At 40.0% G+C, this 12,454-nt stretch overlaps 1 long non-coding RNA gene across 1 annotated transcript; it reads right to left on the minus strand.

The window, feature by feature from the left end:
- Positions 1–169: 169 nt before the first annotated feature.
- On the minus strand, positions 170–1,278 carry LOC148690258 (uncharacterized). Its single transcript, XR_015957636.1, has 2 exons — positions 1,189–1,278; positions 170–411 (listed from the first exon to the last, which is right to left on the minus strand). It is a non-coding gene; the product is annotated as an uncharacterized LOC148690258 (long non-coding RNA).
- Between the last annotated feature and the right edge of the window lie 11,176 nt (positions 1,279–12,454).

Genomic DNA, 12,454 nt, shown 5'->3' on the forward strand with positions numbered 1-12,454 from the left:
TCTCACTACTCACTGATGAGGGAAATGGATCCTCTCCGGATCCCTTCCACCTGAGCCAATTGAGCACAAAATTCGAGTCCTTGAAATTTGATCCAACATGACACATCCCGATCGAGATCAGGGCATGCTGGCCGTCACGTGGAAGTGACGTAACCATGTGCACAGTGCGGAAGCTAATAAAATAATAATATAAATAGTACGAATAAATAAAAACTAGCTTTACACAAAGTAATAACAAACAAGTGCAAGCGTAAGTGCGACACTAAGTTCAGAGCATGAAAGCCTAATGCAGTCCAGGAGAAAACGACGAAACAAAAGCACACCCGAAGGTGGTCCTACACTGGTGATCGTCTGTCAGATATGCCGGGGAAATCCTCAGGGAAACCACCAAACGTGCTAGCCAACTAGAACCTGGAGGGGCGCAAAACAAAAGCGTGAGTGGGCAAAAACAAAGCTTTTCAAAAACCATTTAATAAATAAGTTCTAACCCCTCGCCGTAAAACCTGTATATTTCCCAGAAAATAGAGTATATATATATAAGTCATGCTCAAGAATATGCTATGCCAAAACCTCAAGGTAAAATGCAAGTGCTCAGGTATTATCGCATCAATATCACATAATCTGTCAGCCGGAGTCACCTAACGTGACCTATACGGCTGAATCTAGAGCTCAAATCTCCATCTCACTAACTAGACCTGCACACGAGTCGGAACCACCTAAAGTGGTCTGTACGACAAGCCTGGGTGTATCATATATATACGCTCAAGTGCTACGATCACGTGAAGGCTGTACGAATAATCGCGGGTCACCTACGAGTCGGAACCACCTAAAGTGGTCTGTACGACAGGACTGTGCACCTAACTTGGATCCAAGCTGAGTGTGTGGTGCGGGAGGTGAACATCACGTGAAGGACTATGCCCAACTCTGGGCGGGAGCACTAACACTAGGGGTGCAGGTTATGAGCTCTCTATGCATCTCAAATCACTACTGAAAATAAACATAAATCACAACTCACCTGGCACTTACATGTGCGTCCGCATCACCAAACATGCATATATATAAACAATTAACAATGCAAAAACAACGGCAAAACTATAGGCATGGCATATAACGAATAAACGTTCTAAATCAATTTCTGGGAAAAGTATAAGTATATAGGTATATACGGAAAACCAAAAGCCCACTCACTGGTAAGTGGAAGGGTCATAACCCCCCTGCCTCGAGTGACCACGCTCGTCCTCGGGATAGGATTCACCTATATGCGAAACAACTATAAAAACGTTAATTTTAAAGCACATAACCAATCTTAAGAAATAACTTCTCATACAATGCTCAAATGGGGTGTATGAATACACCAACGTGATCTACTCAACCTTAGGAACATCCCCATATTTTTAGAAAAAATTTTCACCGCCGCACGCGCCCCCACGTGCCAGCACGTGCCTAGCACGTTGACGGCGTCAGTTAACGCCGTCAGGAATATTCTGTTAACTTTAACGGATTCCGTTAACGGCGTTAGGAATATTCTGTCCAAACTGACGGAATATTCCGTCGTCTTCTCCGGCGATGCTCCGGCGCCGGAAAATCGGGAAAAATTCAAATCGTGATATCTTCCTCGTTTTTCAACCAAATTTCATAAAATTGGTACCAAATTGAAGCTTACAACGAGAGGAACAAAATCATACCACTTTCAAGTGCTAAAATCCACGAAATCTCACCGGGAAAATACCCCCAACTCCGGCCAACCTCGAAACTCATGATCCCGACGTCCAAAACCTTCAAACGAGCCACCTCGAGCCTCCTAAGGACCTCACCAAGCTTCCTACAAGCTTGAAATTCCCAAAAACATAAGAATTTACATGTGCATGAACAGTACCGAAAATCGGGTATCCCGAGTTCGACGTGAAAACGAAGGTATCCTTACCTAAAATGGGTATGGTTGGACTCCAAAGGACCTCACAAGCATGGATATGTACTTTGTTTCTTCGATCTGTGAAGATTACATGGGTTTTGGGGGTGTGTCCGTACAAGGGATATGAAAATGGGAAGGGTAATGGGCACGGGATGGGTGCAGGGATAGGGGGAAAGGGTGAGGGAAATTATGGGAGTGTGTGTGTGGTCCACAACCAGCCACACCAATTCAAACAACCACACAACGAAAAAAAATAACACTAGGGGCAAAATTGTCTTTTCACGCGTACGTTTTAAAATTTTCGGAACGAGCTGTCACAGAACAGCTAAAATTATTATAACTTTTAATGGGGCCCTCTATTTTTAGTTGTTGGATTAAATTTCAAGGGTTTGGATTTTGTGCTTAGTTGGCTCAGGAGGAAGGGATCCAGAGAGGATTTGTAACAACCCGTCCCGGAATTGACGGAACGGAATGGCATTTTTGTATTTCCACTTTGGGTTGTAGGATATTTTGAAAGGGTTACTATTTAAGTCTTAAATGGTGTGCCAAGTGGGGCCCACTTTCCTCTTTTGTCCTCCTTCCCGTGCCTTTCCTTTACCCCTTACACAACTCACGGACCTCTCTCTCTTCCTTATCCCTTACCTCTATTCTCTACAACTTTCTCTCTGTCTCTGTCTCTTTCTCTTCTTCACGCTCTTTGTACTCTCTCCTTTCTGAGAACAAACATACACACACACTCAACCCTTACCATCACAGCAAGATCACTACATCATTTCCTCTCTCTCATTCCTATCAACTTTGGAACTGAGCTTATACGACGGAACAACGACTTCCCAACGAACCTCACACTCCCGACCTTGGTAAAGATACCACATCATTTATCGTAGTTTTTCAATTCCTAGCTCAATCTTAAGCTTACACGCGAGTTTTGGTTGGATTATAAACAAAAAATAACTCGGGAAAACACATCCTCAGTTTTCTGATGGAAATCACAAGTTTTGCAGGGTATTTCCACCTAACTCCAACGATAACTCGACTTCATTTTGGTATGGATTTATTCTCCATGTTTGTAGCTTCATTTTGGTTCAGAAATCATTGAAAGTAGTTGAGATTTGACCCTAAACGGAGCTGGGGAGACTTCTCAGCCAAAACCCGGCCTTCCCTTCCGTTGGACACCGTGACCTACGAAGGAAACTGGGCGGTGCCCAACCCTGTTGCCAGGCCCAATCGACCGAGCCCAAGCCTAAACCCAAATTTAGACCAGCCTAATTTAGAACAGCGTTGACTTTTTGGGTTGACTTTTTTCGGGTTTCGATCAGGCTCCTAGGCTAATTTCAACATCCTGAATCCGTTTATGACGACTGTTTCCCGAAATTCAATCATTTGAGTAGAGTTTTATTAATTGGTACCTTTATGTGCTTAGGTGCAATTGTTTATGGCATTTCCATCTTCACTTGTTCTCACAGCCCTTCGACAGCGAAGTATTTGTGAGTGGACCCCTTCCAAAATGCATATTTTGCTATTAGAAATGCATATATGAAAAGCATGATTTTATGACTAAGTTTTATGCAACATTTATGCGTGAATTGGTTACCATGCTTTATCTATACCATGCTTGATCGACTTTATGTTCCTTGTGGTATATATGATTGATGACTATATACATACTTGTGAACGTGGTTTTACGATATGACATTTTAGCTACTGAACTCCGATTAAGATAGTTATATATATATATTAGAAATATTATGTTAATGTTCTTTTGTACTTACTTAGTGGCTATTCGAATGATCTGACTACGGGCGAATGTCCTGCCTACGGGCGTATGTTGCTGCCTACAGGCGAATGGTCCTGCCTACGGGCAATTTATATTGCCTACGGGCGAATGATACATTTATATTGGCTTTGGCCGGGCATAGGTTGGTGGCTTCGACTGGTAAATATTTATATTGGCTTCAGCTGGGCGTAGGTTGGTGGCTTCGGCCAGGCGTTTGGTTGGTGCCTACTGGTGGAAGATATTTATATTGGCTTTGGCTGGGCGTTTGTAGATGGCTTCGGCCGGGATATGTGGTGCATTCGGGTGAATAAAGATATTTGGTTATATATATATTTATATATATACCCTATACTACTACTACTAAGCACATTATATACGATATATGTTTTATGAAAGGTTTTATGGCATGCTAGGGTTTTCAGAAAAACCTATTACTTATTATGCTATACAAGTTTTCTAAACCTAGAGGTTAGTACGTTAACAATTAACTATTTTAGTATTACTTATATATCAACTTGGTCCACTCATGTTTTGTTTTGCGCCCCTTCAGGACTTAGATTTGAGGTGTACAATCCCGGCATCAAGGCACTTCTGCATTAGCATCTTCGAGGGGCGTCAAGGCATTTCTGCATCGACATGTTCGAGTCCTCTCGGTGTAGGACCCATTTCTTTGTTCATTCAATTTTATATTATTCCTTTTTAGTGTCTCGGATTAGTTGTATGCTCTGAACACGTTCTTCAATTGCATATTCACTATAGTTAAATTTATAACTTTTATTTATGTTCATTACTTCTCATGTATGTTAGTATGGATTCGTCACCTTCGGGTGTCGGCCAGCATGTGCCTACCTTGGTGTTTGGAGGATATCATGGTCAAGCGTGTCAAGATCCCTTTCCACTTATGAGTAACTACATTATTGACTTACATATGTGGCCTAATAAAAAAAATGAAAAGGACACTTGTCCATCTTTTAACTCTCTAAACACACGACCGAACACCCATTATTCAACAAACCAAACGTCTTCTCCTAGTTCACAAAAAAAACGTCTTTTCCCTAACTGAAAATCTCCTGCTACCATTCACTCCCACCAGCCACCTGCCACCGTTCTCTGTTCTCTTTATTAACCAAATATCCTTGATTGGAGTTCTGCTCAAACCCTTGAATCAGATCATTCATACCATCTAATCACTCGTTACTTTGCTAGCACACATCTAAACAACCACTTTGTCTCCATCTCCCCATCATCCTTCGTCCTTTTATCATGGCTCCACCATGCTCCCAAAGTTTGAATTTCTAAATAAACTCTCTTTCTATCATCAAAGTCTGCAATTCTAAATAAACAACATTAAACTTCCAATCATTTCTTGTGGATCACCAAAGAAGAGACATGGTGGGGTGCGGTCGTCAGCCAGATATGAGAATGATTAGCTGAGCCACTAGAGAAGAGACAAACTGAGGGTGATGTCACCGAAGAGGAAACGAATAAAGGGTGGTTCACAGGAGAAGAGAGTGATTGATGGTGGACGAGATCTGCACATAGCAATAAAGAGAGGAAGAAAGATGGATGTTTTACTTGACATTTAAAATAATTTTGTTGGATCACAATGACACACCCCAACCGAAATCAGGGGGTGCTGGTTGTCACGTGAGGGTGATGTAGCCATATGCACAGTGCGGAAGCTAAGATAATAATAAAAGTACGAATAAATAAAAACCAAATTACACACAGAGTAGTTAACACACAAGTGCAAGTATAAGTGTGAAAAAAATAATAATATTCAGAGCACAGAAAGCCTAGTGCAGTCCAGAGAAACAAACACTAACTAAACACACTCAGAGGTTGTCCTACACTGGTGATAATCTGTCAGATATGCCGTGGATTCCTCGTAAGCCACCAAAAGTTCTAACCCCTCGCTGTAAAACCTGTATGGTTTCCCAAACAATAGAATATACACAAATATCGAAAACATGCTCAGAAATATGCCATGTCGAATGCATCCACATAAAATGTAAGTAACCCAGGTAATGTCAATCAATGTAAGTAACATGTCAGCCGGAGTCACCTAACGTGACCTGTACGACTGAATCTAGAGCTTAAATCCCCAACTCACTAACTATACCTGCACACGAATCGGAACTACCTAAAGTGGTCTGTACGATAGGACTAGGTGTAAATAAATACGCTCAAGTGCTACGATCACGTGAAGACTGAGGGAATAATCGCGGGTCACCTACGAGTCGGAACCACCTATAGTGGTCTGTACGATAGGACTGTGCACCTAACTTGGATCCAAGATGAGCGTGTGGTGCGGGAGGTGAACATCACGTGAAGGACTGTGCCCTACTCTGGGCGGGAGCACTAACACCGAGTGCAGGTTACGAGCTCTCTATGCATATCACATAACTACTACATCACAACTATAAACTATAACTTACCTGGCACTTACCTGTGCGTCCGCAACACCAAATATACATATATGCAACTACTAATGCATAAATAAATAGGCAACTGCTATGCATGGCATTTAAAACATATAAACTTTCCATATCATTTTCTGGGAAAAACCACAAGTATATAGGTATATACGGAAAACCAAAAGCCCACTCACTGGTATGTGAAAGGGTGGTTACCCCCTTGCCTTGAGTGACTGTGCTCGTCCTCGAGATAGGTCTCACCAATATGCAAAACAACTATAAATACGTCAATTTAAAGCACATAACCAAAACTAGGTAATAACTTCTCATATAATGCTCGAATGGGGTGTGTGAATACACCAACGTGATCTACTCAACCTCACGAACATCCCCATATTTTTAAAATAATTTTCTGACATCTCACGCGCCCCCACGCATCGGCCACGTGCAGGCACGTGCCTAGCACACGGATGGAATCCCTAACGGCGTTATTCCGTCCAAAAGCAAGCATATTCCGTTAAAACTAACCTGACGCCATTAAGAATATTCCGTTAACTTAACAGAATATTCCCTTGTCTTCTCCCGTGAGTCTCGCCCGCCGCCGTCAGCGTTGCCGGAAACCGGAATTTTTTTCAAAACTTCATATCTTCTTCATTTCTCAACCAAAATCCATGAAATTGGTACCAAAATGAAGCTTACAACAAGTAGAACAAAACCTTACCACTTTGAAGCCCTAAAACCAATGGAATCTTGACGGAAAAACCCACGATATTCTGGCCAAACTTGCAACTCACGATCCCGACGTCCAATTCCTTCCAACTTTCTTCCCCAAGCTTCGTGAGGACCTCTTAAAGCTCCATGTGATCTTAAAAACTCCTAAAAACTTCACGATCACGTGTGCATGAACAGTGCATGAAAACTAGGGTTAGGATTTTCAGGGTTTTTTAAGGTTTCAAGTCTTACAAATGGTATGGGTGAACTCAGGAGCTTGCAAGGAGTTTGAATCTTACCTTTTAGACGTCGATCCGTGCGTGGAAGATTGGTTTTAAAGTTCGTCCGTACATTTGCAAAGGAAATGGGATGAAGTACGAGAGAAGAAGAGAGAGAGAGAGAGTCACGAGAGTGTGTGTGTCCTATAGAGTCAACCACCAAAAACAACAAAACAACACCCCACAACACCAATTATGTCCAAGGGCATTTTAGTCTTTTCGTAGCTACGGTATAAATAATTCGGGACGGGCTGTCACACACATAGCTAGTGAGGAAAATAAGGGTGCCCCATTTGTTTGGGCTCTTTAGCTAGGAGTAACCATGATTAGCTTAGCTATTGTTCAAGTCCCTTGTTTGACCCAGTTCAAGGATTAGTTTTGATGAGACTAAGTGGGATTCACTTTCCTTAAAGGCCTCATTGCTAACACCATCTGAAAGGTCAGTATTTGCAATCTTAGCAATCATGTGCCTTCCCATTTGTAGTGACCCAGCTAGCCTACCATCACCACGACCTCTCCTTCTGATTATCATTCATCTCCTAATTCCTTCTCCCCAGACTGCACCAGAACTCTTGTGCACTCCTGCTATCTACCGTTGTACCCTGCCATCCCTTTTCTGCTCAATGGTTGTGGTAACTGTGAGAAATGAGAGGGATCAACTCAGAAACAAATCTTCAATAACTGTGATTGGGTTAGAGTTGGAGAGTTTAAGGAAGCAGATTTAAGAATCAAATATGGGTATCTTTTGTGGAAGTTTTTTCTTATAGAGTTTGCAGTCAAGTAACCTATTTGATGCAAACTTGTCAGAAGAATTCAATAGCCTTGATTGGGTTTTTGATCCTTCATTCCCTCTATGAAAGGCATCAGTACATAGAAAAAAACTAGTTTGAAACTCTATGTGAGAGAGAATAGGTGGCAATGATAACGATGATGGCTTAGGATAATTCTTTTTTTTTAGTTTTTGTTTTTTTAAAGGAAAAACTGAATTTAAAAAATGGTTAAAAAAATTTTGGTTTAAAATTTGTTAGGTTACGGCTTAATCCGGCACTGCATCAAACAATTCATAATTATTATCAAGCTTGGTCCAAGGCAAACCAATCCAACTTAGTCCCTGAAATTATTCCAATCCAAGAATAGTCTGGTCCAACAAAAGCACCCTAAAAGTACTACCTAGTGAGCACCTAAGTATTGCCCTATGAAATTAACAAGGTTGTTGTTCATTTTCACTCTTGATCCAGACCGACAAATTACACCTTATATAGTCCTAAAAAGGACTAGTGTACAAAAATAAAACGCCACTTATGCAAACAAAGCATGAGTAATGGTTATTTTGTACAACAATTACAAACTAATACATAAAGGAAAAACATAAAAGGGTTTCAACCCAAAAGGAAAATCCTCCACAGAAGCCCAACCACTGGAGGGGTAAAAGTGACTAGTAGAGAAAACCCTAGAAGCCTAGATGAGGGATGAGTTATCGCAGCTGCCTGGAAACCAGAAGCGACCAACAACCCACACCGCCAATTCTCACCATTTTCTCAAAGTCAAAGGAGATTTACTTGGCTCAGCTCGTGGCTCGAAGCTGCGACTTATATGGGTTGTTTTCACAAACCTTAATTTGCTTTTTTTTTTTTTCTTCACAATATCAATTCAAATAATATGATATTTAACTATAATGCAAACACAGTTTGAGAAGAATCTATAATTCGTGATACGAAAAGTTAGGTTCATGCATCATGGTGAAGGTTCATGCAATCAAGGCTAAAAAAAATTGACACTTAAGACTGATAGGAGCATATTTATGCTACTTAGTTATGTTGTTAGTAAGTTAATTACTAGTTATTTTAGTCTTTTAAGCTATTTTCGTATGTTTTTAGGTCCTAATGGCAAAAGGAGCAAGAAAGGGCATTTTGGAGCTAAATGGAGCATTTTTGGGCATGGATTGGATAGCTTAACCATGGAGCAAAGAGGATGGACGAAATTGAAGTCAAGAAGGGCTAGGAAAGGCTACAAACCTGGTGGAAGAAGTCCAAATGCAAAGAAGATAAGGAAGAAGCAAGAAATAAGGAACCTTATCCAACCTTATCTTATCCTATCCTAACCAACCTTATCCTTTCCTAACTCTAACATTATCCTATCTTATCCTATCCAAATTAGGTTGTGCCTTAAATCTAGCTAATTAGAAGGGATTAGGTGCATCTTTAAACACTTAGAATATTTTCTAGAAGCTTATCCATTTGTTTTGCCGCATAAACACCATTCCATATAGGTTTAGGAATTGCAATCCTTCTTCTACACCTATATCATGTGTCCTTGTCCCTTTAGGTTTAGGAATATGCCCTAAACCATTCTTTCTAGAAACCTTATCTCATCCCTACAAAGGTGCCGCACCTACCCTTCTAGAATCCCCTAAATCCTAGCCGTGCACTACCTATTCCATTTCCCCTTTGGTTTCTACCTAGACTTAACCCTTTTTCTATGGGATTGTGCAATCCTTTTCCTTCACTAATTGAGCATAATCAGCCTATATAAAGAGCCCTATGCTGCACCATTCATTCATCCACTCACTCACTCATTCATTCATACTTTCATCCATCAAACACCACAATCCATTCTACACCACCCTAGTGCCGCAAGCAAGGAAGCAAGGAGAGGAGGAATTGTGCAATCTGCCATCCAAGGGAGTGTTGTGCATGCCATTAGAGTGTGGAGTGTTTTTCTTGGTTCTTTCTATCCTTAGTCTTAGTTCAATGTTTGAATTTAATTATCTTTGTTTTGCGAACATGTGGAACTAACTTCTTTTTAGTTAGAGTTGAATTCAAAGCCATGATTATATGTTTTATATGAATTGATTCCATCTAGTTATTGGTTTTTAAGGCATGAATGTGATTTGCTTATCTAAGTTATTAAAACTTGTTTATGTATGTGGGTTGGGGGTCGACACTTAATTTGCATGCATGAATTTGATGCTAGAGTATAAGGGGGTTTCACATAAGAGTTATTCACTTATATTCACAAGTGGTGGAGGTTTCTAGTCACAATCGTGTTAAGTAAATCCTTGGTATGAGTCTCATGCGTTTCATAGTGATGAATGCCTTGTCAATGCTTATGATTTTCATAGAACTTAATGACTTTTGACATGTATCTCTATCATGTGTTTCATATAGGGAACTTGAGAAAGATAATTTGGTTTAGATGCGTATTCCATCTAATTCAATGAAATAAGGAAAATCTGATGGTTAGTTGTGCGATGCAACTAACTTGGGGCGTTGTCATTCATAGTCTAAAGGAATAATAACTGGAAATTGGTTTATCTGCATATGTCATGTGTGGAGAAGGACCCTCTAACTAGCCTTTCACCCATTTAATTCACCTAATTTCGTTTTTTTACAAAGTGTTTTCTACAAAGTTTTTGTTTTAAGTCTTAAATTCGTCAAAAACAATCCCCCTTTCATTTAGTCTTGTTATTTGAGTCAAAATCTGTTTTGTTTGAGTCTTTTGAGTCAAGTTAAGGTTTATTTTCGTCCAAAACACTAGTTAGGTCTAAAATTGAGTCTTTTTGAGTGTTTGTTGTTGTTTTGAATGTTTTAAGTTAGTTTAGAGTCTATAGAGTCTAGTTTAGTGTTTTTGAGTCTTAATTGTGTTGATTAGCATCCCTTCTAATCCCCGGCCTAAAACGATCCCTACTTTCATATACTACAATCATAGGGTTTTAATTTGAGTGTTAGAATATTCACATCAAAGACCATGTTTTTGAAGAACCTAAATTACATGATGATAATTGTGAACTAGTTTATAGCAGAAATTCTCCTTCAGATTCGGTAGCGTAGCGTATGAGTGTGCTGATAACTTGTTGTGGCCAATTTTTTATAAGGAAAATGAGTGTGCAGCAAGAGAGAGAATGGAGAGAAATTGTAGAAAGCTTACATATTATGTGATTCTCCTTATGCCAGTGCCTTTATTTATAATAAACTATGAGGAAAGAGTAACTTGTCCTCTAAGTAATACAAAGTCTAATATGAAAGAATCACTAGAATATTGGGTAATCTAAACCTTAATTTAACTGATATCCTCCAAACACCAGGGTAGGCATGTGTTGGCAGACACCCAAAGGTGACGAAGCCATACTAACATGCATGAGAACTATGAAGAAAGAGCGAACATAAATAAAACTCATAAATTTAACTATAATGAATATGCAATTGTGGAACGTGTTTAGAGCATACAACTAAATCAGAACATTGAAGAAGGAAAACTATATAGATATACGAACAAAGGAAAGGGTCCTACACCGAGATGACTCGAAGGTACCGATGTAGGAGTGCCTTGACGTTGGGATTGTACGCCTCGATTCTAAGGCCTGGTTTGGTACTGAGGTGATTCTAAAAAAAGCTGGTATCAAAAAAAGCTAGGAGCTGTTTTTGTGTTTGGTAAACATTCAGCTTCAGCTTTTTTTCACAGTTTTGGGTGAAAAAAACCAAAAACAAGAAGCTACAAAACCCAGCTTTGAAAAACCGGCTTTTTTTCGCATCTGTTTTACATAAAAGTTTACCAAAGATTATAATACTGCTTTTTTTTTTCAAAAGTACTTTTACAAAAAATTTTACCAAACACTCTGCTGCTTTATTTCACAGCACAGCAGAAGCAGCTTTTTTTCAAAGCACAGCAATACCAAACCAGCCCTAAGTCCTAAAAGGGCACAAAAAAAAAACATGAGTGGACCAAGTTTATATATATAAGTAATACTAAAACAGCTATTCATCAACGTACTAACCCCCAATTTATGAAAAGTCATATAGCATAATAAGTAATAGGTTTTCCGAAAACCCTAGCATGCCATAAATGTAACATCCCGTCCCGAAACTAAAGAAACGTACATTTAAATTTACGTTATTACCCCTAGTTCGTTCGTGTACGATTAGTTTTGTGTTGTGTGATGTGGTGGGACCACACACACTCATACACTCTCTTTTCTCCCGGGATTCTCTCCCTCATTCCCTCACTCTTTGTCTCTCTGTCTCTCTCTCTCTCTCTCTCTCTCTTCCTCCCCGAGTTCACCTTCTTCTTCTTCTTCTTCTTCTTCTTCCTCTACACACGGACACACATACAAACCTAATCAAATCTTCACCAAACAAGAAACCAAGACCACCATCGTGTTCGTGGAGCTGAGAGGAGTTCAAAGGTGCCATTTTCAGGTAAGGAAAACACCATTTTCACGTCGATATCACGAGGTCCGATTTGAACACTGTTCATGCAAACCTAAACTAGCTTGTTTTTGGAATTTCTAAGCTTGTAGTTGTGCTTGTGAGGTCCCAAGGAGCCTCGGAGTAGTTCGTTGGGTGAATTTGGACGTCGGGAA

This window comes from Pyrus communis, chromosome 16 (genome assembly GCF_041283825.1).
Source record: "Pyrus communis isolate YQ-2024b chromosome 16, ASM4128382v1, whole genome shotgun sequence".
Classification (NCBI taxonomy): domain Eukaryota; kingdom Viridiplantae; phylum Streptophyta; class Magnoliopsida; order Rosales; family Rosaceae; genus Pyrus; species Pyrus communis.